A 19,864-nucleotide genomic window follows, 5' to 3' on the forward strand; every position below is an offset into this window, starting at 1 on the left:
ATTTTTTATAAAAACACCCCTGAAAGTAAACTAGTATCATACCTAATTGGTAACAAACTACAGGCAAAATCATCATTTTTACAGTCTGAACTCTCCACCATCAAGACAAATGCAATGGGTTCCAATGCTCACAAATCTCTGAGACCTTTAGCATTATGGATTTTTCATTCACCTGTATCGTTTCTTCCAACGTTTTCTGTATCCAAATACCTAAATATTTAATACCTCCCTCCTTCTTTCCACAAGAAAGATAATTTTTCAAATAATCCCTTGGAACAGTGAACGTTTAGAGGAAGGACCTCTGATTTACTCCAATTAATCTTATACCCTGAAATTTCCCAAATCTTTCAATCAGCTCAAGTAAATGTGGAATGGTTGTTTCCGGATTCCTCAAGTGAAGCAAAATGTCATCTGCATAAGCAGAGGCTTTATATTCCCGACCTGCATAAGGAATACCCTGAATCTTCTCTGTCTGTTGAATAGCCAATAACAAGGGTTCCAAAATAATATCAAACAGTAGAGGAGATAATGGACATCCTTGCCTAACTCCCCTCTGAGAAAGTATTATTAATATACAATCTGGCAGAAGGGGAGCTATACAAGGTTTGAATCATTTGAATAAATCCAGACCCAATTCCAAACCAATCCATCGCTTGATACATAAAGGTCCATTCTACACAATCAAAGGCCTTCTCTGCATCCAAAGATACAGTAAAGTCCAGATCATTAATGTTTTTTGATAAATTTAACATATGTAATGCCAATCTAGTGTTTATTAGAAGAATGTCTTTGAGCAACAAACCCTGTTTGGTGCATTTCAATGATATAAGGGAGAGCCTTAGCTATGCATAAAGCCAATAACTTAGCCAAAAGTTTACCATCTACATTTATCAAGGAAATAGGCCTGTAGTTTGAAACCAATGTAGGATCTTTATTTGGCTTTGGTAAAACAATAGTTAAAGATTCTGCCATAGTACCTAATATGCAACCTTTAGTTAGATGAGCCTGATATAAATTTAATAAATATGGTAATAGGGTATTTTGAAATGATTTATAAAATTCCACTGTGAAACCATCACCACCTGGAGCGGATCCAACTCTAAGGGACTTCAATGCTATTTGTAATTCCTTTATTGATATGGGCACTTCAAGATTATTTTTTATATGCTCGGGAATTTTGGGACCTTTAATTAATTTTAAAAATTCTATTCCATCCTTTTCTTTATTTGAATAAAGCTCAGAAGAATACAGAGTTTTGTAAAAATTTAAAAATTGTTTTAGAATATTTGTAATTTGTAAATGAGTATCACCTTTTTCATCTTCAGTCGCAATTATTTTTACTTTCCTTTTTTTTTTTGCTTGTAAGATAATTAGCTAGTAATCTTCCCGCTTTATTCGAGTTTCCATAATACAAGGCTTGTTGTGAAAACAAATCTTTCCTTGCCAGTTGTGAGGAAATCTCGTTATATTTATATTTAACCTTTAATAGGGCTTGTAAAGTATCTTTTTCCCATTTTGCCGATAATTTTGTTTCTAAATTTTGTTTCTAAATTCTGAGTCACCCTTCTGGTGACTCAGACAGGCCGTGACCTGTTCGGGCCGCCGCGGGAGCGGACTGCTGGGCGGGATGGACCTATGGTCTGACCCGGCGGAGGCACTGCTTATGTTCTTATTTCTCGCTGGGGGAGGGGAACGAAGCTCAGAACACTGTCCATTTATGTATTATGTTGTTATGTTAAATCCTTAATCTCTTTTTCCAAATTAGTAAACTCTATATTAAGTTTTTTCTTAACATGTGTCGCAAGCGAAATAATTTGTCCCCTAATGGTTGCTTTAAACGCATCCTATAATATTTCCTCTGAAACATTAATTTGAAAATATTCCTCTATCTTTTGCTGAATTTCTTCAAGAAACTTTGAATCTGCAAGACATGCATTATTGAATCTCCAAACAGGTCTTCCTAAATCTTCTTCCTCCATCCTCATTTCAATCCAGACACCTCCATGATCTGATAAGATGATTGGATCTATGTTAGCTTTTGTCAAATTTTGTACTAATGAATCTGAAACAAATATATAGTCTATCCTTGAAAACGAATTATGAACATGAGACCAAAACAAAAATTCCTGAGCATTAAAATGCAGAATCTTCCAAATATCTTTTAGACTACAAGTGTATCATATTATCAAGTCCCATTGATTTAATTATCTTACTAGGATTTTTATCTATCAATGGATCCATAATAGCATTGAAGTCCCCAGCTACTACTATTTTAGAAGTAGCCAGTGGCAACAGCAATTTCTGAAGAGAGATAAAAAATTCTGATTGATTAGAATTAGGGGCATAGATATTCAAAAGCGCCAAAGAATTTTCCCCAGATTTCATTTCTATATGCATCCATCTTCCTGAAGGATCACTATTTTTGAAAGTGAATGTAGCAGAACATCTTTTATGAATCAGAATAGCCACTCCTGCTTTTTTCCCTACCGCAGGAGCGTAAAAACAGTTTTATCCATCCTATTTCTAGCTTTTTTGATTGTATTTCAGATAGATGTGTCTTCTGTATACAATATATATCTGCGGCCTGCTGTTTTAGAAAATTTAGTGATTTTTTCTGTTTAATAGGATGATTTAGCCCATTGACATTTAATGAGAAAATTTTTAGACTCATTTATATGATTATTCTTATCTTGTTCTTTAAAGATAACATACAATAATTCATTTTCCTACCTTCCCTTTGTTTTATCATTACACATCTATATACCCCTATAAATAACCCCTTAAACTCCCTGCCCCCCACCTATATACATAGTACGAATACTTAAGAACACCTATATAGACAAGTGATTTTAAAACCCCCTCCAGGCCCATCTATAATGAGCTCAGATAAATAGATGAATCAGTAATAATTATTCTTGTATAAATATATTCATTTTCCATTCATGAATTTTATTACCTATTTATCTCACTATTCCCTAATATATCTTAATTAAATATTTCATTGTATTTTTCCCATTTATTCCCATCTTTAACCCTTTTAATCTATTGTCCTCCCTTAGTTAGTATTTTTATCTAGTTTTCTATAAAAATTATACTTGACATACATTTATATATTTCATATATTTAAAGTTTATAATGTCACTATGTCATAAAATTTTCAATGGCCATATAAATGCTCTTCTAAATACTATGATAAACATTATATCCTCATATTATTTGCAATTACCTTTTATATAATTTTTATTTAAAAATCTTCATATAACTCATCCTTATATCTTTAAGTAATATGTCCTAAATTCTCTATAACATTGAAGAAAAAGGATCTAAAACCTCTTATATGTGCCCCTTATATATAATATGAGCTTAATTAATATTCCTATTTTATCTATTTCAATTAATCAATAAGCTGCCAAATTTCATCTATATGAAATAATATATCCCAACGAAGAGCCCATATTCTTACTATATGTGTAATTTCTTTGTGCAATGACCTATAAAGAAATCAATTCATATTTCCTAAAAATTAACATTAATTTGTTCTTTAAATTCATTAAAGGTAGAGCATCCTTATTTACCATGTAATGGCTTAAGAATAACTTTTAAATTTCAAAATCCCCTTTTTTTTTTTCTTTCAAGTTTCTGATGTACCCTAATAATTACCACAATTTATATAATCTATGTATCTATATATATTATCATCACATGTTGACATAAATAAGTAAATTCCTCCTTTTAGCATACATTTTCAGTTATCTATTATTTTCTTCCCAAATTAATTTCTTCTCATAGACAAAAATAACCAGCATAAAAAGTAATGTCCATGACTCAGTTGAAATATATAATATAGAGTCTGTCAATCTTCAGCATATTTGCCCAAGTGAATTCTTTCATGGACTTGAATAACATTTAAATACTTTCCTGGACGCACCCGATCCGTTTGAGAAGGTACACTCTTTTCCAAAGCTCCACATTAAAGCAAGGCATTCCAGTATATGTTGATCTATTTAATAACGCAGTTTATTCCTGTTGGTCCTTTGACGCTGACGTGCACATTGTCTTGAAAGCATGCATTATCAACGTTGTAATCGTTACTCATTTTAAGAACGTTGTTGCATCATTGCGTATACATCTTACAAACATTTAACACACCGTCAATTTTGCGCTGGAACCTGATGCCATTTTGTTGTCACTGGTAACGTATCATTACATCACTATTCTTTCAAGACAGTTCCGCCGAACTAGTCAAACGTCGTTAATGTTGATTCTCCTTTTAGATGAAATGAATTTTTCCTTTCCAAGTTTAAATTATTAAAGTTGAATAAATAAAAGTGACTGTCCTACCCCACCTATGTAATACTTTTTTTCTTCTTTCATTCCGAAGTAATCATTCCTTTCTGTAGTCTTTTAGTTCATTGGTTCATGGGTTCCTCCTTTTGGGAAATAAATTATTTTAACTTTTCTGGATTATCGAATTGAGTTGTTTTGTTTTTATATGTAATTTTCATAACAGCCGGGTAGAAAAGGCCAAATCTTGCTCCAAGCTGTTTTAATTGTGGTCTAAGCGATAGTAGCTGTTTTCTTAAGTTAGCCGTTGTACTGGCAAAATCGGGAACAAAGAAAATTTTTTTCCCTTTATACTCCAGGTTTTTATTTTCTTTAGCTAATTTTAGTATTTCTATGGTTTGCTGATAATGTAACATATGAAAAATCAAAGGCCTAGGATACATTTGATTGTTAAACCTTTTTGTCGGTACTCTATGAGCACGTTCTATTTCCAACGGAAATTTTGATTTTATCTTTAAAAACTTTTGAAAGGAAAGATTCCAAAAATGCAATAGCGTCTTTATCTTCTGCCCCTTCCTCCAAACCTAAAAGTCTCACATTATTTCTATGTGAGCGATTCTCCAGATCCTCCAGATGTTTTTCAAAACAGTTATTTTCTTTTGATCTGTCTGAATTTGAACCTGTCCAACTTCTATGTTACTCTGTTTTTCCATCTTTTCCATTCTGGCATTTACAATTTCATTTTGTCTTGTCAAGTTGTAAACTTCCTCTCTAAGCTCTGCTAACTTCTCCGAATTCCCTTTTAATATTAATCCAATCCGCCTCAGCTCTTCCATTAGCTCAGCGTTGTCCGGGATTTCCTTAGGTAAAGGACACTTTGATGGAGTTGTCTGCTCTTGTTTTTGTCTTTTTGGCTTACAACCCAGCAAATCCATATTGCTTTGTTTAGATGTTGTAGCTATCTTAAATGGAAAATTATCAGATATCTGTCATAAAATAATGACAAAAATAGGCCTGGGATGGAGGAGCTTGTATATCACACGTCCATTGCAGAGCCCTCAAGATTCCAGAATCTCTGGGAGGGATTTTTATAAATGGTATGAAGGTTAAAAAAATTGTATCTGCGGGGGGAGGGGGGTGATTTAGAAAGGCACCTGGGGGATTCAGACTGGCTGGCTGCCACTATTTGTGCCTACCATTAGACGTGCCCTATACCCTGTCCCAGCCTACTACTAGACCACCAGAAGAGAGACAGGGTACAGGGCACACTATTCAGAATGTTTTTTACTTGGTTTTTCCTCTTCTACAGGTGGGTGCGTCTTATGGTCAGGTGTGTCTTATGGAGCGAAAAAAATGATAATACAAACAGGAATAAAACTAATTACTTAATAAAGATTTTATATAATATCTAAGAAAGCACAAAATAATCCAAATGAGAGAGAAACATTCCACATCTCTATATTGTGATAATTTTTATCATCAAACAGGTTTAAAATGTCTTCAGAGGATCCATGAGAGTGAGAGGCCATTTACATGTTCAGAATGTGGGAAAAGATATAGTGATCCCTCAGCTTTAAAAACACACAAGAGGATTCATACTGGAGAGAAACCATATTCATGTTCAGAATGTGGTAAAAGCTTTAGTTGGCAGTCGACTTCAAAAATACACGAGAGGATTCATACTGGAGAGAAACCATTTACATGTTCAGAATGTGGGAAAAGCTATAGTAATCCCTCAGCTTTAAAAAGGCACAAGATAATGCATAGTGGAGAGAAACCATACACCTGTTCAGAATGTGGTAAAAGCTTTAGTCGGCAGTCAACTTTAAAAATACATGAGAGGATTCATACTGGAGAGAAACAATATACCTGTTCAGAATGTGGGAAAAGCTTTTGTCAGCAGTCACATTTAAAAAATCACAAGAGGATTCATACTGGAGAGAAACCATATTCATGCCCAGAATGTAAGAAAAGATATAGGGATCCCACAGCTTTAAAAATACACAAGAGGACTCATACTGGAGAGAAACCATATTCATGTTCAGAATGTGGGAAAAGATATAGTGATCTATCAGCTTTAAAAAAGCACAAGATGATTCATAGTGGAGAGAAACCATATACCTGTTCAGAATGTAGTAAAAACTTTAGTCGACAGTCAACTTTAAAAATACACGAGAGGATTCATACTGGAGAGAAACAATATACCTGTTCCGAATGTGGGAAAAGCTTTAGTCAACAATCAACTTTAAAAATACATGAGAGGATTCATACTGGAGAGAAACCATATTCATGTCCAGAATGTGAGAAAATATATAGTAGTCCTTCAGCTTTAAAAATACACAAGAGGATTCATACTGGAGAGAAACCATATACCTGTTCAGAATGTGGGAAAAGCTTTAGTTGGCAATCAATATTAAAAGTACATGAGAGGATTCATACTGGGGAGAAACCATATACCTGTTCAGAATGTGGGAAAAGCTTTAATCAACAATCAACTTTAATAATACATGAGAGGATTCATACTGGAGAGAAACCATATATCTGTTCAGAATGTGGCAAAAGCTATAGTAATATCTCAGCTTTTAAAATACACAAGAGGATTCATACTGGAGAGAAACCATATACGTGTTCAGAATGTGGTAAAAACTTTATTAAGCAGTCATATTTAAAGGTTCACAAGAGAATTCATACTGGAGGGAAACCATATTCATGTCCAGAATGTGGGAAAAAGTATAGTGATCCCACAGCTTTTAAAAGCCACAAGAGCATTCATACTGGAGAATATCCATATACCTGTTCAGAATGTGGGAAAAGCTTTAGTCAACAATCAACTTTAAAAATACATGAGAGGATTCATACTGGAGAGAAACCATATTCATGTGCAGAATGTGGGAAAAGATATAGTAATTCCTCAGCTTTAAAAAGGCACAAGAGGATTCATACTGAAGCGAAAACATATGCTGTGTAGAATGTTGTAAAAGCTTAAATGGGAATCATTAAAAAGAGATACAAGAAGAGTCATACAGGAGATAGAGAATGAAAGTACCCCCACCAAATCTCAGGAGGAAGGCTCAAAAATTTAGAACTAGGTTAGCTATCAGGATCGCTATTCAGTTTTCTTATGAAGATTTGTTAATTATAATGATTTATCTGACTTTTTAAAGCTAACTCATCTATTTGTTGTGGATTAATAATGAGCAATGTAAAATTGCCAGTTATTTGGAATTGTTTTTTTCCTCTTTTTCTCTTGTGAAGAATTAAGACATTGCTTAATTGGAATGATGTGAACATGTAAATAATTGAAAAATAATAAAGATAAAGTTTTTTTAAAAAAAGAAAGTGTATATGAATGTTTAAGAGTGGCAGAAGGAACAACTATCAAGCAGAAACTCCTGAGAGAAAATATTGTAGAAAGCTAAAACTAATATTGAAGAGTGTACTAACATTACAGCATTTCTGCATTCTTCTATAGCTTTGGTATTTTTGACTCTCATCTATAACTTTAAGTGTAGACTACATTTTTAGACCTGAAGAAGGGAGGAGCCTCATAGAAATAGATTATAGACAATGCTCACTGTCCCCGGCTGAATATTGACCTATAATACAATGATGAATTGAAATTGGAATACAACTAATTATGTATAAAAACTGTGATTATCCAAATAGGAGAGAAACATTCTCCATCACTTGAGTACCTGAATAAATTCATGTTTACCGTTCTGAGCTCCCTTGGGAGAATGGTATAGAAAATTAAATGAATGAATGAATAAATATATATCTTATGATTAAACTTTGTATCATCAAACAGGTTTAAAATGACTTCAGGGGTCCATGAGAGTGAGAAGCCATTTACATGTCTAGAATGTGGTTAAAGCTTTAATGACTAAAACAGCACAAGAGGATTCATATGGGGAGTAATTACCCTCAAAGGAAACAATATTCTTGTTCAGAATGTGGTAAAATTTTTTAGGTGGAATTGGCTTAAAGGGGCACAAGAGAATACATACAGGAGAGAAACCATATACATGATCAGAATGTGGTAAAACCTTTAGTTATAAATCACACTTAAAAAACTGCACATGATGAATCATACTGGAGTAAAACCATGTGGAGAGGCATAATCGAAAGTGTGCCTAAGTCTTAGGTTGGATGTCTTGTGCAAGATGTCCACAAACCCAGTAGGGAAAATGTCCATTTTCAAAGCTGCCAAACATCTATCTTTTATTTTTGAAAATGAGCTAGGTATAAGTTTTGGTCCTTAGAACATCTACATTTTTTCCCCATTTTCAAAAATAAAAATGTCCACGTGAGAAACATACAAAAGCAAGTTTTGTAAATGTACCCAGGGCCGCCATCAGAAATTTCTGGGCCCCTTACTGAGTAATCCTATTGGGCCCCCCCTTCTTCCATGGGCCGAATACACATATACTTTTCTCTGTCGCCGCACTCTTTGACCAAAAGATTTGTAAGCCTGCAACCACGTCAAGGTAGACTCTTTCAGCAGGGCCCTAACCTAACCTAAACTAAACTAATCTATACCTATCTATTCTAAACTAACATATGTCTAATACTGAACTAATAACAAACTAACAAACATCTGCATAATAAATAACTAATAAATAATAGTGCTAGTAGCTATAATTCACTTTTGAATGTAAAATCTCAGTTAAGGATTTCTTTTGACCTTTGTAGGCCAGAAGTAGATCAGAATTGCACAATATTTTTTGTAACAAGTATTAAATGTGTTTTTATAAATACTGTAAGCTTAATAAATATATCAGAAAAAACTACCGTACACATCTGAGCGCATATCTGAACATACACATCTATATGATCCCATCCTCCTCAGCTTGCCTATAGCTGCATCATGCATGTTAAAAATGTACGATATGTTGATATGTGCACCTTCCTTCCTTCCCATCCATCCTCCTCAGCTGCATGTTAATAATGATGTATATGTTATGATGATAAATAAGTGCATATGAGCACATCATTAACATGAAGCTATGGATGAATATATAATGATGTTATGAGTGTGCACCTCTTCCTTCCCATCCTCCTCAGCATGTCACATACAGCATGTTACATTACACAGACTTTGTGTAATGTAATATGCTGTATGTGACATGCTAAGGAGGATGGGAAGGAAGAGGTGCACACTCATAACATCATTATATATTCATGAATAAATCTGATAATCATCACCACCAGGCTGTGTGTGTTATGGGATGGAGGAAGAAAAGTGCATGGGATGGAGGAAGAAAGGTGCATGTTTAAATTGCATGAGGACAGAAATCCCACCCGTCCCCGTGAGGAATCCCTCCGTCCCCGCCCGTCCCTATAAACTACAGAAATAGTTATTTCATTTAATTATGCTACTGAATTAAAGGCTGTGGTAGAAACCCTTTTAAAAATAAGCAAAAAGACTTTATTAATTTGGAAATATTAATTGGAAAGAATACATACTTTGTAAACGGGTTTCTACCAGAGCCTCTAATGTTTATAAATTTTTATCAACACAACTAATATACTACTTTATCCTGAAGCAAAAAAAAAAGAATTTTTTTCCTACCTTTGTTGCCTGGTTTCTGCTTTCCTCATGTTCTCATTTAATTCCTTCCATCCACTGTCGCTCTTCTTTCTGCATCTTCCATTTGCTCTGTTACTGTGCCTCTCCCTTTCTCCCCCCTCCCAAATTGGTCTAGCACCCATCTTCTTCCCTCCGCTCCCCCCATAGTCTGGCATCTCTGTCTTCTTCCCTGCCAGTGTCTTCTCCCCACTCTCTCTTCCCCATTTCCTTTCAGCGTCCTTCTCCCCCCCATCTTCCCCATGTCCTGTCAGCATCCTTCTCCCCCCTCTGTCTTCCCCATGTCTTTTCAGCATCCTTCTCCCCCTCTGTCTTCCCCATGTCCTTTCAGCATCCTTCTCCCCCCTCTGTCTTCCCCTTGTGCATCCTTCTCCACCCCTTTGTCTTCCCCATATCCTTTTAGGGTCCTTCTCCCCCCTCTGTCTTCCCCATGTGCTTTCAATGTCCTTTCAGCGTCCTTCTCCACCCCTTTGTCTTCCCCATGTGCTTTCAGCATCCTTCTCCCCCCCTCCCGTCTTCCCCATGTCCTTTCAGCGTCCTTCTCCACCCCTTTGTCTTCCCCAGTGCTTTCAGCGGCCTTCTCCCCCCTCAGTTTTACCCATTTCCCTTAATCATCTTTTCTTCTCCACTCCACCTTTCCTCCCTTTCTCCCTCCCTGCCCCTTACCTTTGTGGCGCTTCCCCACCCGACCGACAACAGAACAGGCCCGGTCGGACAAACTTCCCTGCCCTGTAGCCGCGAATCTAAATTACCTTCTTACAGCAGCTTCAATACTCCAGCTGCTGTAAGAAGGTAATTTAGATTCGCTGCTACAGGGCAGGGAGGTTTGTCGGCCGGGCCTGTTGTCGGTCGGTCGGGGGAAGCGCCACAACGCTAAGAGGACCTAACCGGCTGTGCACACTGCCCCCCATAGCTGCACCGGGGAGGACCGCCCCCCCCCCCCCTTCGGTACACGACTGCCTTTTCCCTACCAGCCCTGCCGCAAGCAGCCGACCGGAAATCTTCCCGATGTCAGCGCTGACATGATCTGAGCTTGGAAGAGCAGGCATTATCCGAAGTTTGCGTGCTGAATTAAATGCTGCTGAAGTTGTGGTTCAGGCAGGAAAGGCTTTCCTTCTCCCCAAAGGGATTGCCGCCGCATAGCGGCGGCACCGACAACTCCGCCCACTTTTCACCACCGGTAGTGTTGACTACAAATTTACCTGCTTTGCGGCGCACGCCATACTGTCTTGCACTCCGCTGCTTGCTGGCTTACCTCACCTCTCACTAACTGCTATTCCTAATCACTGTTCTGGTTTCAATTTTACTTTTTAACTGTGTTTAATTTAATTTTAACTTTAGCTATCGTTTTTACCAGTAAGTATTATTTTACCTGTTTTATTAGTCAATATATCATATACTATTCTTGTACGTCTGTTATATTTGTTCCCTCCCTCTCTCCTTCTTATCATTTATCTGATCTTTATTTTGCTTCTCTCCTAATGTATGTCCATTTTGATTTTGACAGGCTCTCCTTCTCCACAAAGGGGCCGACGACTCCGCCCACTTTTCACCACCGGTAGCGTTGACTACAAATTTACCTGCTTTGCGGCGCACGCCAAAGGAGCGCACCTAAGGAGCAGGTCCTGCTCCTTTATGCGCTCCTTCATGCAGCTACTTCAAACTCTTGTCCATACTTTTGTTCATTACTTCCCATCTCACAATATTCCTTCCAACAAAATCTCTCATATCTCACTATTTCAAGTCAGAATCTCTCTCTTTATATACATCCTCCTCACTCTTTTTTCATTACCTCAAATATCTTTACACTCTAATTCATCAACACCCCAATTTTCCAAACCAAAAATAATGGCCTCCATTCCCACTTTTTGGGGGCGCAGACCCCTAAAACCTCCCCCCAGCTCGACTGAAATTCAGATAAGAAACTATATTACTGCTCCAATTTCCCCTACCCCCAGCGTTCATTCCACTTCACATTACTTCCCCTCCAAATTAAATATAGGCCTGGTAAACGTACGATCCATCAAAAATAAACACCACCTAATACATGACACCATTATTTAATACAACTTTCATATCCTATGCCTCACAGAAATTTGGCTGACTTAGGGAGAGGAGGCTTATTTAACCCAAACTTGTCCTACTAACTTCAAGGCTATTTTCCAACCCCGTCCAAACAAAAAGGGAGGAGGAATAGCTGTTATTTTTCACACCTCTATTCCTCTCCAGCCCAACACTTCCAACTCCTATTCAGACGCTCCAGTAGAATCCCTTCAGTTCACCATAAAACACTCCCCCCTCTCTTAATTTTCTTCTCATATACCTCCCTCCTCCAGTAACCAAAACTTCTCTTTCTACCCTAATCTCCACTATTTCAGACTTTAATATTTCTTATCCAGACTCTATCATCCTTGGCGATTTTAATATCCACTTTAATATCCCCAATCACCCTAACACTTCAGAACTTCTAACATTAATTTCTGACTTATCATTATCCCCTCTCATCTCAATGCCTACCCATTCTGCTGGTAATACCATTGACATGATTTTCTGCCCAACTTCTGTCTGCCACCTTTTTCTAAACTTTCAATCTCATTCCCTGCCTTGGACAGATCACACTTTAATTAGCTGGCAATTGGAACTCCCTGAACTCTCTTACTATACCCAACAAAAAAAAAAATCACTATATCACCCGGAACATTAATAAAATAACTCTTCCCTCTATCCAAAACTCCTTCAATCTAAACCTCAACGACTTTTCCGCACTTCCTATTGACAAACAATTCTCTCTCTGGGAAATTTCTACAAAATCTCTAATGGACTCCCTGGCACCTCAACAAGAAATAAAAACTCATCTCAAATCAGACTCAAAAAAACAACAACCCTGGTATAACAATAAACTCGCCCTCCTTCATCGACAACTTCGATCTATCGAACACAAATGGCGCAAAACACACCATAATAATTTTCTCATCCTGTTCAAGGAAAAAGCCTCTCATTATAAAACAGCCATACAACAAACCAAGAAAGAATACTATTCTAAACTTATCTCCTCCACCCGTAATTCTTCAGCTCTCTTCAATCTAGTTCAATCTCTTTCTAAATACTCTAAAAAAAAAAATCCACATTCTCAACCACACAACCATCTGCCAATGAGCTGGCTCTCTTCTTTGATACAAAAGTCAAAAACATTAGATCATTTCTAGGACCTTCCTCTTCTGCCTCTCTTTCAGCACCTGTTCAAATTTCAAAATGCCCTCCCTAGCTAATCTTCTCCTTCCACCTAATACCTACTGCTTGGAAAACAGCACTTGTTATTCCAAAATTGAAACAGCACAACTTAGATCCTTCTCAGCCAGCAAATTATCACCCTATTGCCAACTTACCCTTAATCTCTAAATTAACGGAAAAAATTATCCATACTCAACTTACAGAATTTATTGAAAACACCCATGCCCTTCATCCATGTCAAACAGGTTTTCGTTCTTCACACTCTACTGAACTATCTCTACTAGGCCTTACTTCAACTATTCATTACTATCACGAACACCAAAAATCGGTTCTTCTTATTTCCCTTGACCTATCCGCAGCCTTCGATACTATTGATCACTCTCTTCTTATTAATCGACTTAAAAGACTGCGGTATTACAGGTCCGGCTCTTCAATGGTTCATTTCATACTTTAATGAACGTAGCTTTAAAGTTCAGGTAAAGAATGAAACCTCTCAACCTATAGCACCAACCTATGGTGTTCCACAAGGATCTATCCTATCTCCACTACTTTTCAACATCTTTCTGTCCCCTCTTCTCACGCTAGCACAATCTATTGGATTCACAATCTTCGCCTATGCTGATGATATACAACTACTCCACCCAATCAACATCTCAAATTCTTCAGACATAACAGACATAAATAATAAACTAGATACTATAAATGACTGGCTCTATACTAATAAACTCTCTCTCAACATTGATAAATCTTGCGCCCTACTACTTCCAATCAAAAACAGTGAATCTTTACCTGGCAAAATTTCTATCAAATCCACCCCTATACAAATGGAATCAAAAATAAAATTATTAGGAGTTATTATTGATGAGAATCTTACATTTCACGATCAAATCAGTTCAGTAGTAAGAATCTGTTTCTTCAAACTTCGTCTCATCCGTTCATTAACTTCGATTCTAGGGACAGAGGCAATCACAATTCTGATTCACTCTCTTGTTATCTCTCACTTAGACTATTGTAATTCCCTTTATAACGGCCTCCCACAAAAAGAAACCCGCCGTTTACAATTAATACAAAATACAGCAATAAAACTCATTTACAAAATAGGCAAATATGATCATGTTACCCCACTTCTGAAAGAGGCACATTGGTTGCCCATCATACATCGTATAACCTACGAAATCATTTTGCTCACTTTCAAAATAAAACTCTCACATCAGCCTCTATATCTTGATAAGGTCATCATCCCCCAATGTTCCTCACGTACCTTGAGGTCAACAGACCAGAAACTTCTACGAATTCCTTCCGTAAAAGAGTTCTACTATACCCGGAAAATAAATTTTACAGTCGTTGCCCCAACTTTATGGAATGCCCTACCACAACAACTTAGAGAAGAACAACATTTAGATAAATTCAAAACCAACTTGAAGATGTTCTTATTTCGTGACGCCTTTGCCCGTCTTTAAAGCCACCTTCCTTTACTTCTCTTCTTCTTCTCTATTTCTCTCCTCTTGGTTTTTTTCTTTTTTTTCTCTCCTTCACTTCGCTGATTCCAATTTATTTAACCAACCGCTTTAAAAAAAGCGACCCTTTCCAATATGTTTTTCCCCATTCCCACTTTCTCCCTTTCTTCTCCAAAACATGTAACTTCCCCCTCCTTTCCCTCCTATCCTCACTTTCATGTTAGTCAAGTTATGTTCTTAATGTTCACCCATTGGCTTTTTATATTTATGACTCTTTTCTCTTTTTATAATTTTATTGTAAACCGGCCAGATACCTGTTGATGGTCGGTATATTAAAAACTTAATAAACTTGAAACTTAAGCCCTCCCTCCGACGTCAGCGCTGACATCGGGAAGACTTGCGTTCGGCTGTGTGCTACGGCAGGGCAGGTAAGGAGAAGGAGAGGAGACTATGCTTGCGACCCTGGGGGAGCCCGGGCCCCCAGTCAGCTCCGGGCCCCTGAATGCAGGACTGGTAGTACTGCCCTGATGGCGGCCCTGAATGTACCCACCAACTACTTTGATCTCAGCAGAAGGAATCCCCATCAGCTGAGCCAGTTTTGGGGATGCCCCCTGCCAGGATCAGCTGAGCTGTGGAACCCTAAACCCCTCCCCCTGACATCCCTGGACCTTTCCGACATCCTTCCTTCATACCTGGGCCCCTTCCTACATTCCCAGACTACCTATACCATCATATGAGAAAACAGAAGGAGGGAAGCCCACACCCTCCTGCCTACAGTGCCCCATGCTGCAAATGACAGGGCTTCCCGCTCCCAATGCCGCAATGGCAAATCGTAATCGTTTTTTACCCAGTCCTACTGCACTTTTCTGGTATCCCTACTGCTGGTCTTTTGTTGATTCATTCCAATCAAGATGGAGTAAGGATTATCTTAACTCCGTCTCAATCGGAACAGAAACACACTCCCTCCTGCCGATCCAGATGGAGTTAGGAGGATATCGGAGTAGCCTTGCTCGGTGCTTCCACTGCTGCTGGAAAGACAGCCAAGAGTGTAATATTTAAGAAATAAAACCTTGTTTGTTATGTGTTAATTTGTACACTGCAAGAAAGCATTTCCATTAGGCCTGATTTTAAGAGTCTTTGAAAAAGAAAACAAATATAATTTTGTGGTTACCATAATGAATTAATATGATTAATTAATATTATTTGAGGTTTGAGGGATTCAGCAGGGGATGGTGGGGACAATAGTTGCGGAGACGAGGCGGTGAAAGGGATGGTGGTCACGGGGATGGGATGGGGATGAATTTTTTTTCCCCGTATCATTTTCTAACTCTTAGTCCAGTGAGTTTCCAGTTTTTTCATCCCATTGGAAAACTAGATTTTGACAAACCCTGCAAAATACTCATTGGTAGCGTCAATGACATCCTCGTTTGGAAATTTACCAAAAACATTTCAAATGCACCACTGTTACGAAAAGATTGACATAGGGGATGTGATCAATTCCAGACCGCTGCATTCAACTCTCATCTGGTGGCACCATTAAAAAGTATGTGTCGCACACTTTCAAATGTATATATTAGATTTCCAGTGTTGGCGCATTATCAAGAGAAAAACAATAGCTGCCCTGACTTATGAATCAACCCACGTGCAGTAGGCTTTTGTCTGACATCGCTTTCAGCACTACGGCTGTGGTGTTTTTCACTTCATTTTCTGAAGAGAACTCTTTCCATGCAGTTGTTTTTCAGGGTTGAGAACATTTCAAGAGTTTTATAACTGCTCTTTCCAAGTTTAACATAAAATTCAGTCACACACCTCTGGCGTATGAAGTTCTTCCTCTCGCTGTGACCCAACAATGATGTACCTGAAAAGGTTACTATGAGTTTTTGCCTCTTTGACTAGGAGGAAGCTTGGGTGCATAGGAAGAGGAATGGACAGTAAGAAAAAGGAGGTATTGATGTCCCTATGTAAGACCTTGTTTGGTTGGAAAAACTATGTGGATAGGCTATATCCATTCCCCCAATTCTTCCATATATTCCTCAGTTCTTAATTCTATCTCAGGGGAGATCAAATAAAGAAATCTCTCACAAAAGTGTGGTTAAAATAGTCAAAGCTTTGAGGAGTATTTGACTGTTTACTGAAGTTGGTAAGTTCACAGTCAAAAGTCTCATCATATTACCTGTGGCTGGTCATTTTATTGTAAATTGACATAATTCATTATTAAACAGACGTAGGTAGTACATCCTCCAATTACAAATTGCATACTTCAACAATACAGTGGTGCCTCACACAACGAACTTAATTGGTTCCAGGAGCAAGTTTGTTATGCGAAACGTTCGTTATGTGAAACGCGTTTTCCCATAAGAATACATGTAAAAAAAAATAATTCGTTCTGCAGCATAAAATATGCTAAGATGACATAAAAAAAGATAAATTTTTGGTTATTATTTTTATTTAGATACATCTAAAAACATAATTGTTTTTTAAAACAACACACATTTTTTAAATTTAAAGACAGACTAAGTAGAGTCTAATTTTACAGTGAGAGAGGGCAGAGTCTCAGCGGCAAAAACTGGGACTTAACTGTTCATTTTTTTTTTTTTTCTACCGTGTTTCCCCGATGATAAGGCAGGGCCATCAAATAAGACAGCCCCCCCTTTTTAGAAAAAAATGTAAAATAAGGCAGCCCCCCGCAAATAAGCCACCCACCGATACCTGCGCTTACCCGAATCGGGTGGTACGGTGGGTGACTCCGTGTGGTCCCTGGCACCCCGACACGATCGGGGCAAGAGGGAGCTCAAGCCCTCTTGCCCCCCCGACTCCCCGACATGATCGGGGCAAGAGGGAGCCCAAGCCCTCTTGCCCCCCGACTCCCCGACACGATCGGGGCAAGAGGGAGCCCAAGCCCTCTTGCCCCCCGACTCCCCGACACGATCGGGGCAAGAGGGAGCCCAAGCCCTCTTGCCCCCCCGACTCCCCGACACGATCGGGGCAAGAGGGAGCCCAAGCCCTCTTGCCCCCCCCCCCCCCCGACTCCCCGACACGATCGGGGCAAGAGGGAGCCCAAGCCCTCTTGCCCCCCCGACTCCCCGACACGATCGGGGCAAGAGGGAGCCCAAGCCCTCTTGCCCCCCCGACTCCCCGACACGATCGGGGCAAAAAGGAGCCCAAGCCCTCTTGCCCCGCCGATTCCCCAACTCCCCGACAATATTGGGCCAGGAGGGAGCCCAAGTCCTCCTGGCCACGGCGACCCCCTAACCCCACCCTGCACTACATTACGGGCAGGAGGGATCCCAGGCCCTCCTGCCCTCGACGCAAACCCCCCCTCCCCCCAACGACCGCCCCCCCCAAGAACCTCCGACCGCCCCCCCAGCCGACCCGCGACCCCCCTGGCCGACCCCCACGACACCCCCAACCCCCTTCCCCGTACCTTTCTGTAGTTGGCCGGACAGATGGGAGCCAAACCCGCCTGTCCGGCAGGCAGCCAACGACGGAATGAGGCCGGATTGGCCCATCCGTCCCAAAGCTCCGCCTACTGGTGGGGCCTAAGGCGCCTGGGCCAATCAGAATAGGCCCGGGAGCCTTAGGTCCCTCCTGGGGGCAGGGCCTGAGGCACATGGTCGGGTTGGGCCCATGTGCCTCAGGCCCCGCCCCCAGGAGGGACCTAAGGCTCCCGGGTCTATTCTGATTGGCCCAGGCGCCTTAGGCCCCACCAGTAGGCGGAGCTTTGGGACGGATGGGCCAATCCGGCCTCATTCCGTCGTTGGCTGCCTGCCGGACAGGCGGGTTTGGCTCCCGTCTGTCCGGCCAACTACAGAAAGGTACGGGGAAGGGGGTTGGGGGTGTCGTGGGGGTCGGCCAGGGGGGTCGCGGGTCGGCTGGGGGGCGGTCGGAGGTTCTTGGGGGGGGCGGTCATTGGGGGGAGGGGGGGTTTGCGTCGAGGGCAGGAGGGCCTGGGATCCCTCCTGCCCGTAATGTAGTGCAGGGTGGGGTTAGGGGGTCGCCGTGGCCAGGAGGACTTGGGCTCCCTCCTGGCCCGATCGTGTCGGGGAGTCGGGGGGGCAAGAGGGCTTGGGCTCCCTCTTGCCCCGATCGTGTCGGGGAGTCGGGGGGGCAAGAGGGCTTGAGCTCCCTCTTGCCCCGATCGTGTCGGGGAGTCGGGGGGGCAAGAGGGCTTGGGCTCCCTCTTGCCCCGATCGTGTCGGGGAGTCGGGGGGGGCAAGAGGGAGCCAGGCGGAGAGAGGGCAGTTAAGCGCAGTGCCTGCGCGGAAGGATGCAGCTCGGGCGACTTCGTTGTGTGAAACGAAGTTCGTTGTACGAATCAAGACATAAAGTTCGTTGTGCGCAGCGTTCGCTGTGCGAGGCGTCCGTTATGCGAGGCACCACTGTATTCTATTGGGTCTATCCAAGTCATATGATTTCCCATTAATTTTACTTCCTTAGCAATAATGACTTAACCCATCACATGCTATTGGCATCATCTCTTGTCAGCAATAGAAGGAAGTGGACAACATGCTGACCTTGCACACGTGTCTACTCGGAAGGGTCCAGAGAAGAGCGACTAAAATGGTTAAGGGACTGGAGGAGTTGCTGTACAGTGAGAGATTAGAGAAACTGGGCCTCTTCTCCCTTGAAAAGAGGAAACTAAGAGGGGACATGATCGAAACATTCAAGATAATGAAGGGAGTAGACTTAGTAGATAAAGACAGGTTGTTCACCCTCTCCAAGGTAGAGAGAACGAGAGGGCACTCTAAAGTTAAAAGGGGGTAAATTCCGTACAAACATAAGGAAGTTCTTCACCCAGAGAGTGGTAAAAAACTGGAACGCTCTTCCGGAGGCTGTTATAGGGAAAATCACCCTCCAGGGATTCAAGATAAAGCTAGATAAGTTCCTGCTGAACCAGAACCTACGCAGGTAAGGCTAGACTCGTGGCACTGGTCTTTGACCTAAGGGCTGCCGCGTGAGCGGACTGCTGGGCACGATGGACCACTGGTCTCACCCAGCAGAGGCAATTCATATGTTCTTAATATTTGCCCTAACTAGGTAAATGGAAGAAAAATATGTTTTTATAAAAAAATATGTTAATGTGACCTATTGTCATGGCTCCATCATCTTGTTCCAGATATTAACCCCAAATATTTGGTCCCTTTTTTGTTTTTTAAAATCATGTTTATTAAGACAATAGGCAACTGGAGAGTAAGGACATCATCGTATACAATACAATACAATCCCAATGTGACAAAACAAGCAATAAAACCAGATAATAGAGTCCGAGGATGACCCCTCATCCAGCGGCCCCCCCCCCGTCCAT

At 40.3% G+C, this 19,864-nt stretch overlaps 1 protein-coding gene and 1 pseudogene across 13 annotated transcripts in view; both read left to right on the forward strand.

Annotated features, from left to right (window-relative positions):
- The window catches only part of LOC117355233 (zinc finger protein 271-like), a 906,970-nt gene that overhangs the window by 657,745 nt on the left and 229,361 nt on the right, over window positions 1-19,864 (forward strand). The gene's annotated exons all lie outside the window — the stretch shown is intronic.
- The window catches only part of LOC117355859, a 127,068-nt pseudogene that overhangs the window by 48,930 nt on the left and 58,274 nt on the right, over window positions 1-19,864 (forward strand).

This window comes from Geotrypetes seraphini, chromosome 2, assembly GCF_902459505.1.
Source record: "Geotrypetes seraphini chromosome 2, aGeoSer1.1, whole genome shotgun sequence".
Classification (NCBI taxonomy): Eukaryota; Metazoa; Chordata; class Amphibia; order Gymnophiona; family Dermophiidae; genus Geotrypetes; species Geotrypetes seraphini.